This window comes from Rhinolophus sinicus, linkage group LG13 (genome assembly GCF_036562045.2).
Source record: "Rhinolophus sinicus isolate RSC01 linkage group LG13, ASM3656204v1, whole genome shotgun sequence".
Lineage (NCBI taxonomy): Eukaryota > Metazoa > Chordata > Mammalia > Chiroptera > Rhinolophidae > Rhinolophus > Rhinolophus sinicus.
Window position 1 is genome coordinate 47,062,382 of NC_133762.1, and position 22,438 is coordinate 47,084,819.

Genomic DNA, 22,438 nt, shown 5'->3' on the forward strand with positions numbered 1-22,438 from the left:
TATCAAATGTGTGACACCTCCATGATTTTGCTCAAGCTGCTAGCTTCACCTGGAATGGCTCCTCCCCAGGTCTTTGGAAGGCTCTGTCTTGGAGGACTTGATCCGGTGAAACCATCTGTATGAAGCTGCTTCTGCCTGCACACCCCTCGCAGTTAGAACAGACTCCTCTCTGTTCTGGCTTTCATTTCTAGCAAATGCCCTGGCTTTCCTATCTCAGAATCTCTATCATATCATTGCTCTTAGTTATTTATCTGACTGCCTCCCTTACTAGACCATAAGAAGCTTGAGGGGCAGGATTGGGTCTGATGACTATTTTGGATTCCTCCACCACACTGCACATATAGTGTATGTTATACTTGTTTATTAGGTGGAGATATAAATGAGTGAACAATTTATGGAAAGAAGAAAATATTTCTGACAGCTTTACATTAGCAGGCAAAATAAATGAGGATGTGTTGAGTATTTTCAGGATCCATTCCAAGTAACAAGAAAGTCACAGAATCTAAGAAAACATATCTAAACGGGAAACGATGCTTGGCCATCATGGTAAACAAAATCCCTGCTCCTGGCTCCTGAATTGAGACAAAATCTTGTGTCAAGAAGTCACAATTGTTCTACAGCAGAGTCATGAGTCAAGTGCTTTTCAAAAGTGCTGTTGTGGGAATTATACTCCTCAGCCCCTGAACAATACAAGGAGTTACTTTCACATGAAGATGTATCTAAAAATTGCCAGGAATTTTTTTAAGTGGGATGGTATTTATGGCAGACACTTCTCTGAACACATCTCCAATTTAATTTTCAAGAAACATAACTGGAGGCAATCCTTCTGAGAGTATCTAATAACAAACCCCAAAGAAATACATTTGCATAGAAAGCCGGAGAATATATTACTGTGTCAGAGATGACTGACACCCCATTTATATTTTACTACATGTTATAGTAGTAGTCCCAGCAACAATATTTTCAGAAAGCAAGACGACGTGAGAGCCTCCTAGGTTACAGGAGATATAATTAACCTTGGATCAAACGAAAGTTGGCACCTGAAATCCTTCTAGGAATCAAACAGGGTATGACTCAATCAATCAAACATGCTGGCAGAAAGTTACCTTAGATGATGTTTCCTTAGAGAAAAGGGACTAAATCAAGCCTGCTCTAATACATGAGCAGAGTACCTTGTAAATGCAGTGGGGAAGGTTTTTAAATAACGGTGGTAGTGCCTCATCAATTTCTCATCAGAAAGAGGATGCCATTTTGTCCCACAAACACAGAAGAGTTTATGAATCAGAAAGAGCTAATTTCATTTATTCAATAATTATTTGAGTAGTAACTCTGCAGTAGACATTGTGCTAACTTCTTGGGAGTATTAGTCTACATTCTTAATTTTGTGAATCACTTTGGTAGCAAAAGCATAAAACAGATGAGTAAACACTTAAATGTTTTGAAAAGATTTTGTGAGGAGTATCAGTGTGTGCTGGTACAAAATAACCTGTGGGTCAGGCTACCGGTAGCAATAGGTTACCTATAGGATAATCAGTTAAGGTTGCAAGAGATCTAACGCAGAATGTTCTAGAATTATGAGACAAGTTTCAGAGGGAGACAAAGGCACAAGAGTTGATGGAGGTAGCAAGGAAGTAGATGTCAATCACCAAATCTCCCTGTATAAGTAATGAAGATGAGGAAGACAGGGCTACAGAACACAGAACAAAAATGTGGATTAATAAGCTGGTCATATTGATGAAGGAGAAATGTTACTTGTGGAAGAAAGAGTACAGCAGGTGAATTAGGATAGGAGGTTTGGTCAGAAAGTAGGACATATGCAACTGTGACATTGAAGGTGGTGGTGTTTCTGGTCATGACAGCAGCCAAGTTATGACCTGGGAAGAGTGTGGTTAAGGTGAAGTACATACACCAAAAAAAGGTCATTGGGAATGAGAGATCAAGAAACTAGGGAAAAAAACATGGACACATTATGTTTTGGGAAAGCTGGTCATAAAGATATTTGCATTTTGTCTTTCCTTAAGGCAACAGTTCCCAAATATGATAGTTAACTTTCACACTCTCCATGAAAGAAGAATTACAACTTCAGTATAGGAGATGCCCTGATGGCTTTTCCTCTCCCTCCCATTCTACCAGGTCTTCCCTTTCCTATTGCACATTTTTATCTTTGTTTCCCCATAAGATTATGACATTCTCCATCCCCCTGACCCTCACTGGACACACTCCACTTACAATTCAGCTTCCACTACCCAGAGCTTTTGCTCTTCTAGATTCAAGACGCAGCTTCTATAAATACCCTCCGGTGTGTGTTACAAATATAAACTAATTATCAGGGGAACCTGCGTATGTCCTGGGTACTCATTTTCCAAGATGAACTCGTCACTAGGCGATGTTAAAGAAATCAGTCTCTAGCAAAGAAAAGCAATATTGAGTTTTGTGTTTGCTACTGCGAACTGTTGCATATTTATAAACTTTCTAAACGGTAAGTACTACACTAACAGCATCTACACCAAAGGTATTTATACAATTAAAGATTTTTCCATCAAAGTGAAAAGTATGCACCTGGCCAAGTAAACGGTTCTAAAATGATTATTTTGTCATAGTAAGCATTCAAATGCCTTTAAAACTTACTTAATTACAACATTGAGTGTTTATCTTCAAAAATTTGGAAATAAGACACAATGAAATCCAACCATATTTCCAGCACCCTCAGGTAACCCCTCATAATATTTACCTGCTTTATAATATACCCAATTAGGGAAAAAAGATGGATCCTACGGTACATGAAGCCTGTAGCAATGCCCAGGACATAAATGATGAATAAATATTTGTAGACTGAATGAATATAGTACACGTTCTGTCTTATATTCCACTTTAAAATGTCTTTATCGTCTTTAAAATAGCATGTTATAAAAGGAATATTTGCACATTTAAAAATCCAATAATTTAGAAAGGGATGAAATAAGAGGATTTTTTCTCTTTCATATTGCCATGCCCTGGAAGAAATACCAGTAGGAATCCTGGAAAATCATACAGAAAGAGAGAGACACATGCAGATATAAATATGGTAATGCATTTAAGAACAAATGCTATTATTTTATACAATGTTTAGCAATATGCTTTATCCAATTAATATTTCTGACACATTTCCCATATAAGCATATATAAATTTACTTCCTTAGAAAGTAAATTTGTGTATTGTCTTATAACTTAATCATTAATTTGATAGACCTTTACATTGTGACCAGATTTTTGGCTGATAAAAGCGATGCTCTGAAAAACATTACTCAGTCTCTCAACAAATAGTTCTGAGCACCCATGTGCCAAACTCCACAGACTTTGGGATTTTACATGTTAACAGAACAGTTAATACCTTAACCTCACAGAGTTTAGAGCTATTAGAGGAGACTGAAAAACAAGAAAACAAACATGAACATATCCCTTCCAATTTTAATTTGTACTATGAGGGAGGAGGAGAAGAGGGGAAAACAGAAGGAAATGACATATACGGATAGGAAGGTCCCTCTGAGGAGGTAACCAATAAGTTGGGACCTAAAGGATGAAAATGAGACAGGTTGCAAAGGTATGGAGACATCTAAGTGGGGGAACAGCTAATGCAAAGACCTTCGTAAGAAAACTTGTTTTCAGGAAATTGAAAGAAAATGAATGTGGCTACAGTACAGGTATGCTGAAGAGGTAGAAGATGGGTCGATCTTACAGGATGCTAAATAAAAAGTTAAAATTTTATTCCAAATGTGGTAGGAAACTACCAAAGAGTGATAAGTGAGGGAGTCACATGATCTGATTTGCATTTTTAAGAGACCCCTCTAACTGCTGTAGGGGAAAGGGATTGGGGAGACGCAAGCAAGGGGACTTGTTGAGGTTTATTACAGGGTACAGGGAAGAGATGATAAAGCTTGGTCTAGAGTCAGGGCAATGGAACTGGAAAGACAATGGAAAATCAAAGATTAAAGTGAAAATTTGGCGATGGATTAGATATAGCAAGGACTCCTGTTGAACTATGAACAACTGGGTGATAACTTTTTTTTTTTTTTTTGAAACATGACAAAAATTAGTGAGGAATAGGGTTGGAGGGAAATCTAGAGTTTCACTTTGGATATGTTAACTTTGAGTTGCTTATTAGACAATCAAGGGAAGATGCCAGTTAGGTATATGTGAGAGTCTGAATTTCAGCATAAAGGCCTGTACTATATATAAAATAAAAGATTCATCCATTTAGGAATGGTTGAATATCATCTAAGGAGAGATGAATAAGACTACATAGGAAAAGTGGGTTGAGAGAAGACTAGTTACACACTGTAGAATTGTTTCGAGAAGGATGCTCTGGCAAAGGCAAGAGTGGAGGGGTTAAGTTAACTGAGTCAAATGTTGCACAGAAGAGGACTACAAACTCTAAAGCACTGAGAGTTGAGGAGACGATATGGAACCCCATTTCAGTGGCATTTGGGGTGGGGGGAAAAACCAGATTGGAGTATGTTTACCAGTTATTAGAATATAGGAAGAAGTACCATATTTTGCCACGTATAATGCACACATTTTTGCCCAAATTTGTGAGGGAAAAATAAGGATGTGCATTATACATGTGTGGTACTAATTCTGTATGTATATAAATGTTTTTAATTCTTTTATTTATGCTCATGACTTAAAAGTGTAACTCTAGAAATCAATAACGATATCCGTATGCAAAATAACACCCTGGAAGACAATAATCGGTTTTGTTGAACTTACAACAAACTTGCAATGACGAAGAGTTCTTGGCCTTCTATGATGTGTAAATATCATAAATTTGTTACCGGTACATAAAATTTCTTGCATCTGTTCCTGTGTTTTGTAATTATTTGTTACATAAAATATCTTGTGCCATAATATGTTAAAAAAAAAATCAATGCTAAAATTCCTTTATAATACAAAAAGCAAGTACCTAAATGTAAACAAATAAAACTTTGAAGTAAAAAATTAAAACGAAAGATTTGTTTCCTTGAAAGGTTAGGCCCAAAATGTGGGTGCGCATTATACACAGGAACACCTTATACGCGGCAAAATACAGTATATGAAGACAATTTTTAGAAGTCTCACTTTAAAAGTCTACAGAAGAGTAGAGTAATTATAGGAGTCGTAGGGTCAAAATGGCTCCTACTTGTGGCTACATGTATACTTTTAACATGGGAAATCCTAAGAGCATATTTGTGTATTAGTGAGAAAAAACCAACATGGTCAGAGAGGAATAACCAAACAAAAACCGCATCTGAAAAAGGTCAGAAAGTATAGGATTCAAAGTACAGGGTTTAACTTCCTTCCAGAAGAGGAGGGATAAAGGAGAAAGTGGGATTCAGACATCAGCTGCTTTGTAGATTTGTAATAAGATGTCAGCAACTTTCCCTCTGGTGGTTTCTACTTTCTCAAGAAAGCATAAGGCAAGCCATCTGCGTAAAGTGTGCATACTTATATGCCTTGTGTGTTCGTGTGAAAAGAAGAGATAAGTTTGAAAGGGAAAATCAGGATGTAAAATTCTTTGTAGACAGTGGAAAAGGAAACTAGCTAGAATTTCTTGGGACTCATGAATATGTAGTGACACCAACCTGCCAGCTATGATTCTCTCCCTGAACACTTATGAGGGGCTGGGTTCATCTAGGGCAGTGGTCCTCAAAGTGGACCAGCACCATCAGCCACACCTGTTTACTTATTAAAAATGCAAATTTCTGGCCCTACCCCAGTCCTACTTGTATCAGAATGGTTGCGGGGTGAGGACCAGCAATCTGTTTTAACATGCCGTCCAGGTGATTCTGATGCAATGTAAAGATTGAGAACCACTAATCTGGGGAGAGGTTCCCAGCCCCCACATAAATGTAAAAGACGGAGAGAGAGAGCAAAAGAATTAAAGTAAATCTACAAGAGAATGATCATACTGATGATTCATGGAATAAAACATGGATAACGAGTGAAGATATCCTTTGTAGATATTTTGGCCCTTTTTAGAAAAGCATATTTTTAAAAGTATTTTTCTTATATAAAAGGTGTGCACATTTTAAATTTTGATACATATTGTACAGTGACCTCCGAAAATTTTACATACTGTCCACTGGCAAAAACATAACTCTCCAGGGGCGGCCAGATGGCTCAGTTCGTTAGAGCACAAGCTCTCAACAAGGTTGCCAGTTCAATTCCTGTGGTCACACAGCAGCCATTTGTTCCCTCCAATCTTTCCTTAGGGAAAGAAGACTCTGCAGGACTGTCCCTCTCTGGGGTTGAGTTTATTTATCCTAAGTCTCCCTATTTGGTCCTTGTAAGCTGGGTCTGCAGTCAAAGACGAGTAATGATTCCTCATGGGAGGAATGACTTAAGCCAGACGGGACCCCATTGGGACCCCCATGAGTTAACATAATAAAAGTCAGGAGGTAGCCATACCCCTCCTCCTCACCATTATGGGAAGCTGCTGATGCATGCCCCAGTTGTTGTCCTGCACGCTGCTATGCAAAGGACTTCTTAGAGCAATAAGATATCGCTCTTCCTGCTTAGCTCATGGGATGGTTTTACCTTGTGAGACTTGCTCCTCCAGGGGGTTGTACACATCCACCTTAGTCGCCTGGGGACAATGAGCATCGGTTGCTTTGGGACAGATATCTGGGAATTGGAAGAATTTTTATGGTATGGTGTGAAAATTTCGCAGACCCTGCCTCTAATCATGTGATGCTTATTGTAAGAAATCAAGAAGTACCCACGATGACCCGACTCAGGGCTCCAGTCCCTTGAGGCTGTGAGTCCCTCGGTCCTCTGTGATTTAACTATATTTGAGTCTCTGTCTCTTTATTATAGTTTAACCCTCGCCGCCTCCCTTGCCTTCCCACAGCTTGTATTGTGCAGGTCGCAACAAATTCCCACATGGGATGGTGGGCTGCACCCCCTGCAAATAAGATTGAAAATGGTGACTGGATTTGGAGCTGAGCTGCACCCTCCACAACTAGATTGAAGGACAACGACTTGGAGCTGATGGGCCCTGGAGAAACACACTATTCCCCAATATTCCCCAATAAAATTTAAAAAAATAATAAGTCTCCAGTAACTCCACCAAAAGAATGGTTTATTCGGGAAAAGAAAAAGAAATGAGGTCACCCCAGGAGTGTGCACACTCCCGACCAGTGCTCCAACCAGCCGCCCACGTGAAGAAGAAAAGCCCCAATTCTAAGGCTATTCCCTTTATTCATATCCCTACCCAGGAAGTTACCACAAAGTTTAACAGGAAGTCAGGACTAGAGAGTTAACAAGGGGCCCAGCTCTATGGTTAAGCATCTTAACAGGCCAGTTCACTTTTATCAATACTCATCTATAGGGCACAAGAACCACCACAATTTTTTTCACTGTTGTCTATTTCATCGGTTAAAAAGGTATCTTTTGGTTGTTGTTTTTGTGTTGTTTGCTTGTCTTTTATTTCACTCAGGTCCCCCAAAATGAAATGTAGAAGAAAAGTGTGGGGCACCTCATAACAACATATGAGAAAAGGGCCAGAGGAATTATAATTATAACATGCAATAGGTCCAGCATGTGATATGGCTCCATTAATAGGAATGTGTGCTGTCCTATTGCACTGGTATTTCCATTCAGTTCTGTCCTAGGACAATTCCTATGAGTCATCTATTCAGTTCTGGATAACACACCTTTAGACAGATTTATAATCTAAAACTCAACAACTATAATGATAAAGTACCTCCCTGAGACCACCAAATTTGAGGTATAGTTGAATTTTTTGGGACTATCCACCCTAAAATAGAGACTTATGTGAAAGGAAGAGAATGTAGGAAAAGAGAGACTAGGATGACACCCATGAAGACACACGCTGTGGATGAAAACAGGGGCTCTATGGAAAGCAACCTCACAGAGTGATCTGATCATAAATTCCCAGCTGAACAAGTCATGGTTGGTAGTCACATCCCAGGCATATAAGTTTTTAGGAAAAGGTTTATCTTTGCCTTAAGGAAGCCTTATCCATTGTTTCTGTGCGTCTAGGTTAACATACCTTTGAAATAAGCTGTAAACACTGATAAAGATGAACTGGAACTTTAAGGAAGCACAATCAGGCAGTGGGGGGCAGGGGCATCTATAGGATGAGCCAAGGCTGATGGAAGTTCATATGAGAACCCTGCAGGAAGAACGCTATGGTTCTAACTTCCTTTATAATATAACTCTATGGTTCCAACTTTCTCTTGCTCTTCTTTAAATAATCCTCCATCATAGCACACTAGCCAGATGTGCACATGACTTGCCACATATGCATGAGTTGGATTGCAATCCTTTTTCTTTTTCCTGAGTAAATCTTTTTTGGTGATGAAATACCTAGTTGACATTATTTTAAAGTCAACACCACCCTCAAGAAAGCATAATCTTGTTAACTATCCTGTAATCCCATTCCTCCTTGCTGTTTCCCACCTCCATGTAATATTTCTTACTTCCCTCCTTAATTCAAATGCATAAAAGGAGCTGCAAAACTGTTATTCTCCAGAGCATTTGAGATCTTGCTCTGGCATATATCGTCAGTTGGCTCAAATACTCTTATAAAAATTCTCCACATGCTTGGACATTTCTTACATGAACAATGTGAATAATTGATAAATGAAAGACAGCGTAGATTTCATCATAAATCTTTTAAAAAGATTCAAAGGGTAGTGTCGTGTGGGGGACCCTACTCACTACGTCATTTGTCATACGAGGCGGCCTGCAGGGTCTCAGCTCCCGCTCCCCACATACGAACGCAGGATGTGATGAGGCCAAAAAGGAACACCCACGGAGCCATAGGTAGGGGAGTCATACCACTATAGTCTCACTGGAGGCTGGATCCACACAACCTGCAATCTGCTGTCCACTTCTCTACCTGCCAACCAACTGACTGACCAACCAGTGCAGGCGAGGCAGTTATATCAGTGGCTAATTGGTTACAGCTGACAGCCAACTAGCCACAGCTGATGGTCATCTACTACCCAAGCCAGCACCTTTCCATGTGAGGCCGAGAGCCTGGAAACTACTCTCTGGGACTCTGTCCCCACAGGTAGAATTTATGAGGAAACAGCTTTTATTATGATCTATAAGAATACTTTCTAATAAAATAGAACCATCTTCTCTGATACTTTAGGTTTTGAGGCCAGGGTTGAATGGCATTCGCTAAGAGCTAGAACGAGGATCTTTAACCTCTCTAACTTTGAGATTCATGATGCTTTGAGTTTTGCAAATGCTATTTTCATAAAAATAATAGAAAGATAAAGTGAAATTATTTAAATTTCTAACATAGCCTGTCTTCCAAACAATATGAGTTTCTCATTTAACTGTAACCATGGAGTTAAAGGTCCTTTTTATTTTTTAAACCTTAAGTTTATTATCTAACCTCTATTAAGAAAAAGCCCTAATATTGAAATTCACAGCTGTTTATCATGAAGCTTAACATCTATTTGAACTTCATAACTGTGGGATGGCAAGAAGAACATACTATTGACATAAGGAACATCCCAATAGAGAATTTTTATAAGTTTATTTGGGCAAAACTGACAATTGCTGTGAAGCAAAATCTCAATGAATTGAGAAAATGCTCCAGAGAATGGCAGTTTTGCAGCTTATCTTATACATTAGAACCGAAGGAAGAGATATAAGGAGGATTACAAGAAATCCATTGGTGGTAGATTAAGGGAGTGAGAGAAAGCAAAGCAGGAGAAATCTCTGGGATTGGATAAAAAGTAAAATAGAGAGATGCATACTTCTTTTACATTGGTGGGTACAGGATAGTTAATAATTAACATTTATAGCACAGAGATGATATGTCATTTGGGGAACAAGACAACAACGAGGAGTTCTGTAGTCTTGTGCTCTGGTGTGGTGAGCTGTGCCCTGAGGGGTTTGAAAAAGGGGATTTGCCATGCACGTCTCAGCTCCCACACCCCGCACAAGAACGTACGATACGGTGAGGCCAAAAAGGAACAACGGAGCCATAGATAGGGGAGTCATATCACTGTATTCTCGATGGTGGCTGGTCAAGACACAAAAGCAAACATCCGCCAGTACCCCAACGAGGGGTCTTCCAGTGCCCCAGTCTCACTAGCGGCCAGGTGAGACACAGGAAGTAGGATCATCAGGATCCACAATCCACAATCCATTTGCCAACTGCACTTGCCAGCTGCAATCTACTGTCTGCGTCTCTGCCAACCAACCAATCCCAGCATAGCCACAGCAGTTATATTAGTGGCTAATGACCAACTGGTTACAGTTGATGGCCATCTAATAACTGAGGAAGCACCTTTCCACATGAGGCTGAGAGCCTGGAAACTGCTCTCCTGGCTCTGCCTCCACACTCCACCCCTCCAGGGTCTTCCTCACAATCTATGCGACAAGCATCTTCTACGAGGGGCCCTGTGTCAGGAACCCAGCTCATGAGAAAAAGTTTCAGTCCAGTTTAAGTAATGTCCCAGGGGGTGTCATTCAATATCCACCTACTTTCTGGGCACAGCCAGGGTTTCTCAGGGTACTGCCAGCCTATCTGGGCACAGCCAGGGTTTCTCAGGATACTGCCAGTCTTTCTGGGTACAGCCAGACTTCCTGGGCACAGCCAGAGTTTCTCAGGGTACCATGCTGGAACAATAGTGGCTCACAGCCAAGGTGCCTACATATTCTCAATGGCAGCTGGTGGAGACACAGGCAGCAAACATCTGCCTGCACCCCAACAAGGGGTCTTCCTGCACCACAGTCTCTCTGGAAGCCGGATGAGACAAAGAAAGTAAACATCCGCCTGTACCCCAACAAGGGGTCTTCTTGTACCACAGTCTCGCTGGTGGCCAGGTGAGACACAGGAAGTAAACATCCGCCTGTTCCACTACATGGTGGTTCGTTCCCAAGCAAACAATCAAGCGGTCCATCAAATCAGGGATGGAAGGCAATTCCCCATAGTCCACAGTCATTTGCCAGGGCAGCACATTGGCCTCACAATGTGTGCCCTCTCCACTGGGCTCCAAGTCCTCCCCAACCTGGGGGGTGAGGGATGACCCTGACCTAACCTCCACCAAGGACTCAGCAATTGTTTCCTCCTGGGACTACAAGACCCGCACCTGGGCTGCCCCAGCAAGCACTTCACAGCTCACATAGCCACAACGACCTTCACTTTCTCTGGCCTATGCTGGTTGGAGTACCGTCCGCATCTTCCCACCCATCCATGGGGGTACAGCTCTCTGGCAGCTCCGGCTCTTTCTATGCTGGTCAGGGTATCGTCCACATCCTCTCCTGCTCCCAGCACTGCTCTTCCTGGTCTTCCTGAGACTGAGTGTTCATATGCATAAACTGCTCCACTGCCCTTCGGAGAGCTTTGGCCGGCACCGTACCCTGCTCTCTGCGCAATTTGTCATACAGGGTCTCAGCTCCCGCTCCCGCTCTCGGTGGGTAGACACAGAGTATGGAGAGGCCAAAAAGTAACAACAACGGAGCCACAGATAGGGGAGTCATACCACTATATTCTTGATGACGGCTGGTCAAGACGCAAAAGCAAACATCTGCCAGCACCCCAATGAGTGGTCTTCCTGCACCCCAGTCTCGCTGGCGGCCAGGCGAGACACGGGAAGTAGGATCAACATGATCTGCAATTAACAATCTGCTTGCTAACCGCACTTGCCAACCACAATCCACCATCTGCTTCTTTGCCAACCAACCAACCCCAGCGTAGCCACAGCAGTTATATTAGTGGCTAATGGCAACCGTTTACAGCTGATGGTCAACTAGTTACAGTTGATGGCCATCTAACCATCGAGCCAGCACCTTTCCAAGTGAGGCCGAGATCCTGGAAACTGCTCTCCTTGCTCTGTCCCCACAGGATTACTCTGACATTTCCAAGATATATTATCTTAGATGCAAAAAGACAATAAACAGTTTCACTTAAGGTAAAGATTGACCTTTGTCAAGGAAGCTACAGGCCTAGGATGTGACTACCCTCTATGACTCGCTTTTAGTTAGGAACTTTTATGTTCACACCATCCTATGTGGTTACTTTCGATCTCTGACTTTGTAATGCCCACCAGGCAGGCCTCCCCTGAGCTAGCCAGGTTTAGCGTGTGGCCCCTTTTTTGTCCATAGTACTCAGACTTTTTACTTCCCAATATTCTTGCAGTAGGACTTGTTTTGACAGAATGATAAATGGGACCAGCAAGTAAGAATTGAATGTGTAATACCACACCTAGGGTTTGAATTTATAATGAGACAGTTTATTGTGGTGCTTTAGGTACATTTATTTCCAACATCTCCATGCCTAACAAAATGACGGATGATGACTTAATAACCTTGGCTATCTCCATAGTGTACTTCTGATACAGGCCTCTCTCCTCCCCCCACTGAAAAACTTTAAGTTTTCTTTCCTACAGAGATTTTAAGTTTCCTTCTCCTTACAGTTTCCTTTTTCCCAGTTTTTTAGCTCCTACCCCCACTTTAGATAATTACCCTAAAACTTGTGATTTATGCTTGTTGATTATAATCATTGAAGCCTAATGTTCTTTCCAACCAGTTCTGGGCCCAGCTCCTGGACAACTGATGCCACCTGAGTGACCAGTTGAATGGCCACAGGCTCCACAAGAGCTGATGGATTTTCCATCATGTAGCCACCCCACATCATTAGCTTTAAGCTCTGCTCTTTAAGAAATGTATTAATTAAAATCTATTTTTCCTCATTCAGGGGCACTGGGGATACAGATGATACCCCAGCAAGATCACCAGTCCGAACTAAAGAAGCCAATATGGTCTTCCAGGCAGATCTCGAGACCCCTTCCTCTCATCTAAGATCAGATAGGGTGAGAGTTCCGTGAATCCCCAATAGGTAGGGACCGCTCTATGCCCCTGCCCAGCAGGAAGCAGATATAGAAGACCTCCTGCCCCTCAACTTCCCAAAGAGATTTTATGGGGATCACATCTTTCAAGGGGAAAACAAGGCAGACAGTTAGAGACAGGCATTGGGTCTCTGCATTTCTACACATCCCACACAACCCACAGAATGCACCCAAAAGACCTCCCCTCTCCGCCCAAAACTTCCCTTTTTCATTGTAATTATCTACCTCTATGAGGAAACAAATGGGTACAAGATACCCAGCTAGATTAGACCAGTCACTCACACCTGCACAGTAAAGGCCACAACAACCTTCATTTCACCTGGGCCTCCTTATACCGTCATTATAATATCATACATATGCCCGGAGGTTCATTAATATCATTACAAAAGACTGAATTCTGGGAAGGAACATGTGCAGTCTAAAAAGATGAGGCAATAGCCTCTTGTCAATCACAGGTGTCAATCAAGTGGTCCCACACCCAGAAAGAAACAGCCTTTTCTTAAAAAGAAAAAGGGAGAAAAACTCCAAGTCCTCGCCAGTCAGGGCCTTTTGAGCTCCTTCTTTTGCTCAGCCCTCTCCAAACTCTTTGGAGTGTACTTTTTCTCCTAATAATGATGAGTTTGGCCCTGGCCCTGGCCCTGGCCCTTGGCCCTTTGGGCCTTTGAGCCTTTTGAGCCTTTTGAATCACACTTTTGCTCAGGCCTGCTCCAATCCCTTTGGAATGTACTTTCTCTTCTAATAATGGCCTTCTGCTCGGGTCCACTTCTACCTCTTTGAAGTGTGCTTTCTCCTCTAATAAACTGCTCTTTCACCACTTTACCTCGGTATCATGTTCAATTCTTCACTCAAGATGCCAAGAACTTGGACACCATGCAGAGGAGAGTCCATCCTCCATCAACCAAGTGGCTAAGATGCCCAGTTTTGCATGAGGCCCGGGTTCAACCCCCAGTGTGAAAGCCAAGCCGGAGCGGCTAATTGAGATTCCCAGTTTTGTTCAAAGACCCAGGTCCGACCCCCCGTCTGGGAATCTAGCCCGGACACTGCCGGGTTCCACCCCCAGTGTGGAAATCAAGCCTGGACATCGCTCTGAGAAGGGCCCGCTTTCCGGTAATACTTTCTAAGAAGAAAATCTAAGTCACAAATGTCAACCAACTGCCAACCTGCTCTCTTCCTAAAGAGATTAAACCAACATAACTAAATGGCCTCTCTCAATCTACATACCTTCCTCCACTAAGAAATCAGAGATTCCACATCATTCTCCCACCTCCAAAAGGACAGCGACAATTGGGAGAGTGTGGGACGGAGTCCCAGAAAGCAGTTTCCAGGCTCTCAGCCTCACATGGAAAGGTGCTGGTTTAGTTATTAGATGGCCATCAGCTGTAATCAGATGGCTATCCGCTGTAACTGGGTGGCCAACAACTGTTACTGGTTAGCCATTAGCCACTAATATAACTGCCATGGCTATGCTAGGGGGTTGGTTGGTTGACAGAGAAGCGGACTGCCGGTTGTAGCTAGCAAGTGGGGTTAGCAAGCGCAGATGGTGGATTGTGGATCATGTGGATCCTACTTCCTGTGTCTCGCCCAGCCACCAGCGAGACTGGGGTGCAGAAAGACCCCTTGTTCGGGTACTGCCAGATGTTTGCTTTTGTATCTTGACCAGCTGCCATCGAGAATATAGTGGTATGACTCCCCTATCTATGGCTCCGTGGGTGTTCCTTTTTGGCCTCACCATATCCTGTGTTCTTCTGCGGGGAGCAGGAGCTGAGTCTCTGCCTTACAGAGAAACAAAATGCACTATAGAACCTAAATAGTGAGAGAAATGAACATAAAGACACATTCTGAAAATTCAAAGACTCTGGAAGAGCTTGAAAAGTCTTCTAACAGTAGTACAGTTAGGTAAGAAGAGATATCTACTTATCTAGCTTACTCTTATAAACTTTCATTTTTTCATTAAGATAAGGAATCAGTAATGACAAAAAAAACCTCGAGAGTGGTTTCCTTGTTCCATATTACTATTGTCCCTATGGGGAAACAGATCATGAAAACCCTATATATAATCTCTGTCAAGAAGGTTTTCAAGTCATAGCAGAGAATTTCTTAGTGGGTCACTCTTCCCTTCACTGCAACCTGCAAGGATAAAAGGGACACTAACTAGAAACATTTGCTTGCCATGGGGGAAAATATTAGGAATAGTACACCCCGCTAATTCCTTCTTCTTGTCTATGAAAAGTCTCAAATTTTCAAACTCTGCTAAGTGTATATAATAGTATGAATCTTAAAATTTTTTATTTTATGAAGGAAAAATAATTAGATGGCATACACTAGTATCTTACAACAATATCCTGCTTTGTTCTGAATAAAGATTTTCCTGTTCTGTACTTAAAGTGGCAAATTTTTAGACACAGCTTCTTAAACAGTCTCTAATCACTTGAAAGTATCTGAATCTCAGCTTCCTAAAAACAGAAGACAGATTTTTTTTTTAAGTATGTGTTTGTGGGGTATGTGTGTATGTATGTACATGTGTATGTACATATTACATATGTAATCAGTTAAACTATTTCTGCAAGCTAGAAAAAATAAACTTTTTCTTTTCTCTCTCCCCAACATGATTTCAAATACATTTTAATGAAATGTGATATTGGCAAGATTTATAATTCAACATTTGAGTGTAATAAAACCTTATTATTTCAGACGAATTGTAGGAAAAGCCAGTATGAATTAAGTATCTCAATTCTGAACAGTTTGAGATAAATTAATTCCACGCATAAAAGTAACTCAAACTGAACACCACCAAAATATCAAGAAGGGGAGGGCCTGAGGCAAAGGTTTGTAGTGCTGCCACTTTATGAGGGAGTGCAATCTCAGGAAGCAAACATGAGGGACCTGGGAACTAAAACTGGGAGACAAAAGGAGCTAATACAAAAATGCTTACACTGCTAGCCACCACTAAGGGTAACTGATTTCTCTTGATCTCATGAAACCATCCTCTGAGAAGCCATAGGAAATGCTTCTTAGGACGGTCAGGTTGTGCATTTGTGTGCAATAAGTAGGACCTCATGGAGTCTGTCGTGCGGGAGACTCTGCTCGCTGCGCCATTTGTCATGCAGGGCGGCCTGCGGGGTCTCTGCTCCCGCTCCCCACATAAGAACGCAGGATAGGGCTAGGCCAAAAAGGAACACCCACGGAACCATAGGTAGAGGAGTCATACCACTATCGTCTCACTGGCAGCACTATAGTCTCACTGGAGGCTGGATTCACACGATCCACAACCTGCCGTCCACTTCTCTGCCTGCAAACCAACTGACACACTCGACTTGACTCTCCAACCAGCGCAGCCGCGGCAGTTATATCAGTGGCTAATTGGCTAACTGGCTACAGCTGATGGTCAATTAGCCACAGCTGACAGCCATCTACCACCTGAGCCAGCACCTTTCCATGTGAGGCCGAGAGCCTGGAAACTGCTCGCTGGGATTCTGTCCCCACAGAGTCCTATGATTTGGATATAAACAAAGGAGGCAAAATTCACATGGCTTATGCATACCATGAGGTGGAGCTAGACTGAACTGGTGAGATGATGGCTAGAGGCCATATTGAGATGATAGCCACTGCAGTGACTAGAAGAGACAAGTGAGGCCAAGAGGATTTGAAGTGACATATAAACCACACTTAATGCAGGCATCACTACAACTATGGGGGAAGGAGCTAGTATATACACACAGTACCTTTCATATGCACCGGGAGCATCTGAAAGGGTACCCCAGAAATTATTAACATTGGTTACCTATTGAGGGGTGTAACTTCATAAATGCAGGGAAAGAAAGGAGCCTTAACCACATACTTCGTTTTGATTTTTGAAACATATGAATGTTTCCTATTAAAAAATTAAATAAAATATTTAAACACCAAGAAAATAATTGATTTTAAAATATATGCTTAAATCCTAAGAAGAAATACATAAATTTAGGAAGTGGAGAAACTAGGAGTTGAATGGAGAAGGCTGGGAAAACTTTTTCAGAGTAGGGTTTAAAGAAATTCTGCATCATTCAAAAAACAGAGGTGTCAAAAATATCATTTAAAAAGTGGTAACCAACAGAAAGAATGGTGTTGGGTAGGGGCTAATTTTCATTTTTTTCCCTTCTGTACCATTTGATATTTAAGCATGTGCATGTATTACTCTTACATTAAAAACACTATTTAGCAAAAGAACAAGACAAACAAATGAAAGAACAAAAACTCATAGACATAGACAATAGTTTAGGGGTTACCAAAGGTTAAAGGGGGAGGGGGACTCTAGAAGAGGGTAAATGGGGTCTAATATATGGTGATGGAAAGAGAACTGACTCTGGGTGATAAACACACAATGTTATATATAGATAATGTATTGCAGAATTGTACACCTGAAATCTATGTAACTTTACTAACAATCGTCACCTCAATAAACTCTAAAAAAATTAAAAAAAACGTTAAAAAAAACACACTATTTAGTAAAAATTAAATAAAAAAATAGAAGTTTCAATCCCTGCCTCAAATACAGGCTAAATATAGAGCCACTAAGACGTTGCACCAAAAAGATTTCAAGTGAGAAAATTACCACTAATCCTAGGATACTATCATTTATACAGCACGAAAGCTTCCTGAAATATTTAGAAAACAATGAAGGACAAAGAAAAACAAACAAACAAAAAAATTGAGTGCTTATAGCTCAGAACATTGTCACTGTTTTGAAAGCAAATGCTGCACAAGAAAAGCTCATTTTAAAAATGTGGGTTTACTAGAAATTGAGATCCAGAATTAAGAGCTGCAGTTGCCTGAAACTACAAAACCCCTTTACCAGGAAATCAATAACCACTTACTACACCAAGCCCAGATAGCATGGAATGATATGCAAGCACACAACTGAACACACATTTAAGAACTGTAAAGTGTAAGCCTCACCAAAGTACTTAGGCAACAGCAGTTTTCCTGAGAGAGGGAAGGGACAAATGCTCCTTATGTGAAAATAGAGACAGTCCACGTCCAACCAATCGGGATGACTTACTAAAGGCAAACAGTAAGAAAAGAAAAAAAATTAGGAAGATTCTAAGAATCACATATCAGCTTTCAAAAGAGACTACTTCTGAAATAAAGGCAGATCAAGTGGATACTGAATGAACTGATATAATCTAGCACCTGTGATTTATCTAAACGAATTTTTAGGCCAAACATGATGCAATTCTACATCAGCATTAAAGTACCACCTGTAAGAGAAAAACAACCTGCCTGTAGACATCTTCTGGGGAAAAGCAGAAATAAAATAAATGTGAACATTAGAGGTAGTAAGTTGTTTAGAAACCAATAAATCCCTTTCTCAATTAATCACTCCTAACTCCACCTGTCTTTTTTTCTGTACAACCCAGAAATAAAATCCTGAAGCCTTTTCAAAAACCATCCCCTAAATCTGACACATAAGGATACAACATACCAGCTGGCCGAGTTCATTATCTTGATAGTATTAAAGTAAGTAAAGGCAAAGAATTTTGGAAAGTCTAATATGGAAAATAATTTATATATCCAATTAAGTTTCCAGCCCACCAGGAAGGCATGGGTCACGGTTATTGAGGGAGAACTCCTAGCCCCTTGCCACTAACAGTGCGGTCTGGGGACCAGCAGCTTAATCACCTCCTGAGATCTTGTTAGAAATGCAGAATCTCAGACCCCATCCAGACTTGCTGAGTCAGAATCTGCACTTAACAAGAGTCCTAATAAGTCATATGTTCCTTGAAGTCTGAGAAGCACTACAGTATCATAGTTTCTCAATCCTGACCCCACAGTCACCTTGGTGGTGCTTACATAAAGTACAGATTTCCAAGTGCCTTCTCAGACTTACTGATTCTCCAGCGATCAGCCGTGTCGAGACATTAAGGCACTGGAGGTCATCTTTCAAATCAGGCACAGATGACAGACATATGCATCAACGAACAAGAAATGAGAATCCAGGGGGAAAAAAACCATACCTCTATGGTCAATTCATTTTTTTGTCTTAAATATTGTATCTTTTCACAATGTTTTAAATTTTTTTATTGAGGCATGATTGACATACAAAAAAAGGCTATATACATTTAATGTATACATCTTGATGATTTTGAAATATACACCCATGAAACCATCACCATATACACTGTATCCTTAATTGTCACCGCTAAAGTTTCCTATCTTTTTTTTAATAACATTTGACTTAACATCTACCCTCTTAAATTCTTACCTATATACTATAGTATTGTTAACTCTGTGTACTATGCTGTACAGTAGATCACTTGTGGGGACAGAGCCCCAGAGAGCAGTTTCCAGGCTCTCGGCCTCACGTGGAAAGGTGCTGGCTCGGGTAGTAGATGGCCGTCAGCTGTGGCTAACTGACCATCAGCTGTAATCAGTTAGCCAATTAGCCATTGACATAACTGCCGCGGCCGCGCTGGTTGGTCAGTCAGTGAGTCAGTCAGTCGGTTGGTTGGCAGGCAGAGAAGCGGATGGCAGGTTGCAGATCATGTGGCTCCAGCCTCCAGTGAGAAAATAGTGGTATGACTCCCCTACCTATGGCTCCGTGGGTGTTCCTTTTTGGCTTGGCCATATCCTGCATTCTTATGTGGGGAGCGGGACCAGAGACCCCGCGGCCGTCCCACATGACAAATGGCGGAGCGAGCAGGGTCTCCCACACAATATCCCTAAAACTTACTCATCTTGTATAGGTGAAAATATGTACCCTTTGACTAATACCGCCCCAGTCCCCCTCCCCCTTAGTCCCTGGTAGCCACCATTCTACTCTCTGCTTCTATGAGCTTCATTATTTTAGATTCCTGATGTAAGTGGGATCATGTAGTATTCCTTCTTCTGTGTCTGGCTTACTGTTCTTAGCATAATGCCTTCCAAGTTCAACTGTGTGCTAACAAATGACAAGATTTCTTTCTTTTTTAAGGTGGAATAATATTCCATTGTATGTATGTACCATGTTTTCTTCATCCATGTGTGGGGGTAGACTCCCAGAGAGAAGTTTCCAGGCTCTCGGCCTCACATGGAAGGGTGCTGGCTTGGGTAGTAGATGGCCATCAGGTGTGACTGGTTGGCCATCAGCTGTAACCAGTTAGCCAATTAGCCACTGATATAGCTGTCGTGGCAACGTTGGTTGGTTGGTTGGTTGGTTGGTTGGTTGGTTGGCAGGCAGAGAAGCGGATGGCGAATTGCGGATCGTGTGGCTCCTATTTTGTGTGTCTCGACAGGCCGCCAGCGAGACTGGGGTGCAGATAAACCCCTTGTTGGAGTATTGGCGGATGTTTGCTTTTGTATCTCCAACCCAGCTGCCAGCGAGAATATAGTGGTATGACTCCCCTACCTATGGCTCTGTTGTTCCTTTTTGGCCTCACCATGTCCTGCATCCTTATGCGGGGAGCAGGACCAGAGTCCCTGCATGACACCATTCATCTGTTGATGGACATTTAGGTCATTTCCATGTCTTTGATATTGTGAATAATACTGCAATGAACACAGGCGTGCAGGTCTCTCTTTAAGTTCCTGATTATATTTTTTTTGAGTAAATAACCAAAAAAGATGCTAGGACGGTTCAATGGCAGAAAGAATAGTATTAATATTTGCAACAAATGGGGCTGGACAACAATTTGACTCCTCATCTGACCTCTTACCATATTCAAAATTTAGCTAAAAATGGATCAAAGACCTAAAGGTAAGAGCTAAAATTATAAAACTCTTAGAAGAAAATGTATAGGGTAAATCTGCATGACCACAGATTATTTGGCAATAGTTTCTTAGATACGGCACCTAAAGCACAAGAAACCAAAGAAAAAAACAGATAAATCTGACTTCATCAAAATTAAGAACTTTTGTGCAAAGGACACTATAAAAGAGTGAAAAGACAATCTGCAGATGGGGAGAAAATATTTGCAAATCATCTATCTGATAATGGTCTAGTATCTAGAATATAAAAAGAACTCCTATTAGTCAAAATTTTTAATTTTTTTAATTAAGCTGTGTGAGTTCCCAAACAGCCCAACTTAAAAATGCTAGACATTTTTCCAAAGAAGATATAAAAATGGCCAATAAGCACATGAAAAGATTCTCCACATCATTAGTCATCAGTGAAATGGAAATCAAAAATACTTTACATCCACTAGGATGGCTAGAATCAAATAGGTCATAACAAGTGACAAGAATGTGGAGAAATTGGAACTGTGGTGGGAATGTATAATGGTACAGTGGCTTTGGAAATTAGTTTGGCAATTCTTCAAAAAGGTAAACATAGAGAGACCAAATGACGTAACAATTCCACTTCTAGGTATATACCCAGGAGAACTGAAAACTTACGTTCACATAAAAATGTGTACTCAATTGTTCATTGAAGAAGCATTATTTACCATAGCCCCAAAGTGGAAACAACCCAAATGTCCATCAACTAATAAATGAATAAACAAAAAGTAGTATTATCCAGCCAGCCCAGTGGTTCAGGCAGTTGGAGCTCCATATTCCTAACTCTAAAGGCTGTCGGTTCGATTCCCACATGGGCCAGTGGGCTCTCAACCACAAGGTTGCCGATTCAACTCCTCGAGTCCCACAAGGGATGGTGGGTTCCGCCCCCTGCAACTAAGATTGAACATGGCACCTTGAGCTGAGCTGCCTCCCAGATGGCTCAGTTGGTTGGAACAAGTCCTCTCAACCACAAGGTTGCCGGTTCAACTCCACAAGGAATGGTGGGCAGCGCCCCCTGCAACTAGCAACGGAAACAGGACTGGGAGCTGAGCTGTGCCCTTCACAACTAAGACTGAAAGGACAACAACTTGACTTGGAAAAAAGTCCTGGAAGTACACACTGTTCCCCAATAAAGTCCTGTTCCCCTTCCGCAATAAAATCTTTAAAAAAAAAAAAAAAAGTAGTATTATCCAAACACTGGAATATTATTCGGTCACAAAAAGGAATAAAATACTGATAGATGCTATAACACAGATGAACTTAAAATCATTATACTAAGTAAAAAAAGTTAATCACAAATGAGCACAGATTGTATGATCCTATTTATACGAAATGTCCAAAACAAGTAAATTTGTAGAGACTGGAAATAAACTGGTGGTTGCCTAGGACTTAAGAGTTTGGTGGTTTTATGTCCTGACATATGGCCTATTTTTGAGAATGTTCCATGTACACTAGAAAAGATGAAATAGTGCTATTTGCAACAACATAGATGGATCTTGAGATTATTATGCTAAGCAAAATAAGTCAGACAGAAAAAGTCAAAAGCTTCACTCATATGTGGGATATAAAACAGAAAGCAACAAAGGAACAAGACAAATAAAAAAACAAAAACTCATAGACACAAACAATAGTTCACTGGTTACCAGAGGGTAAGGGTGGAGAGGGGATAGAAGAGGATAAAGGGGGTCAAATATATGGTGAAGGAAGGAGAACTGACTCTAAATGGTGAGCCCACAATGTGATATACCAGGTCTGACAATTAAGTTCGTGAACTTACTGCAACGATGTTGCTAACCTTTTTTGATATCAGAGGGATTATTCATTATGAATTTGTACCAACTAGACAAATAGTA

At 41.2% G+C, this 22,438-nt stretch overlaps 1 protein-coding gene across 3 annotated transcripts in view; it reads right to left on the minus strand.

Moving 5' to 3' along the window:
* Positions 1–22,438, minus strand: part of PAK5 (p21 (RAC1) activated kinase 5) — a 291,163-nt gene that overhangs the window by 239,405 nt on the left and 29,320 nt on the right. The window contains exon 2 of one of the 3 annotated variants that reach the window (XM_074317515.1): positions 17,790–17,891. The exons of the other annotated variants lie outside the window; for them this stretch is intronic. The gene's annotated coding sequence lies outside the window, so the exon portion shown is untranslated. The remainder of the gene's footprint in view (positions 1–17,789; positions 17,892–22,438) is intronic. 3 annotated transcript variants of the gene reach the window in all.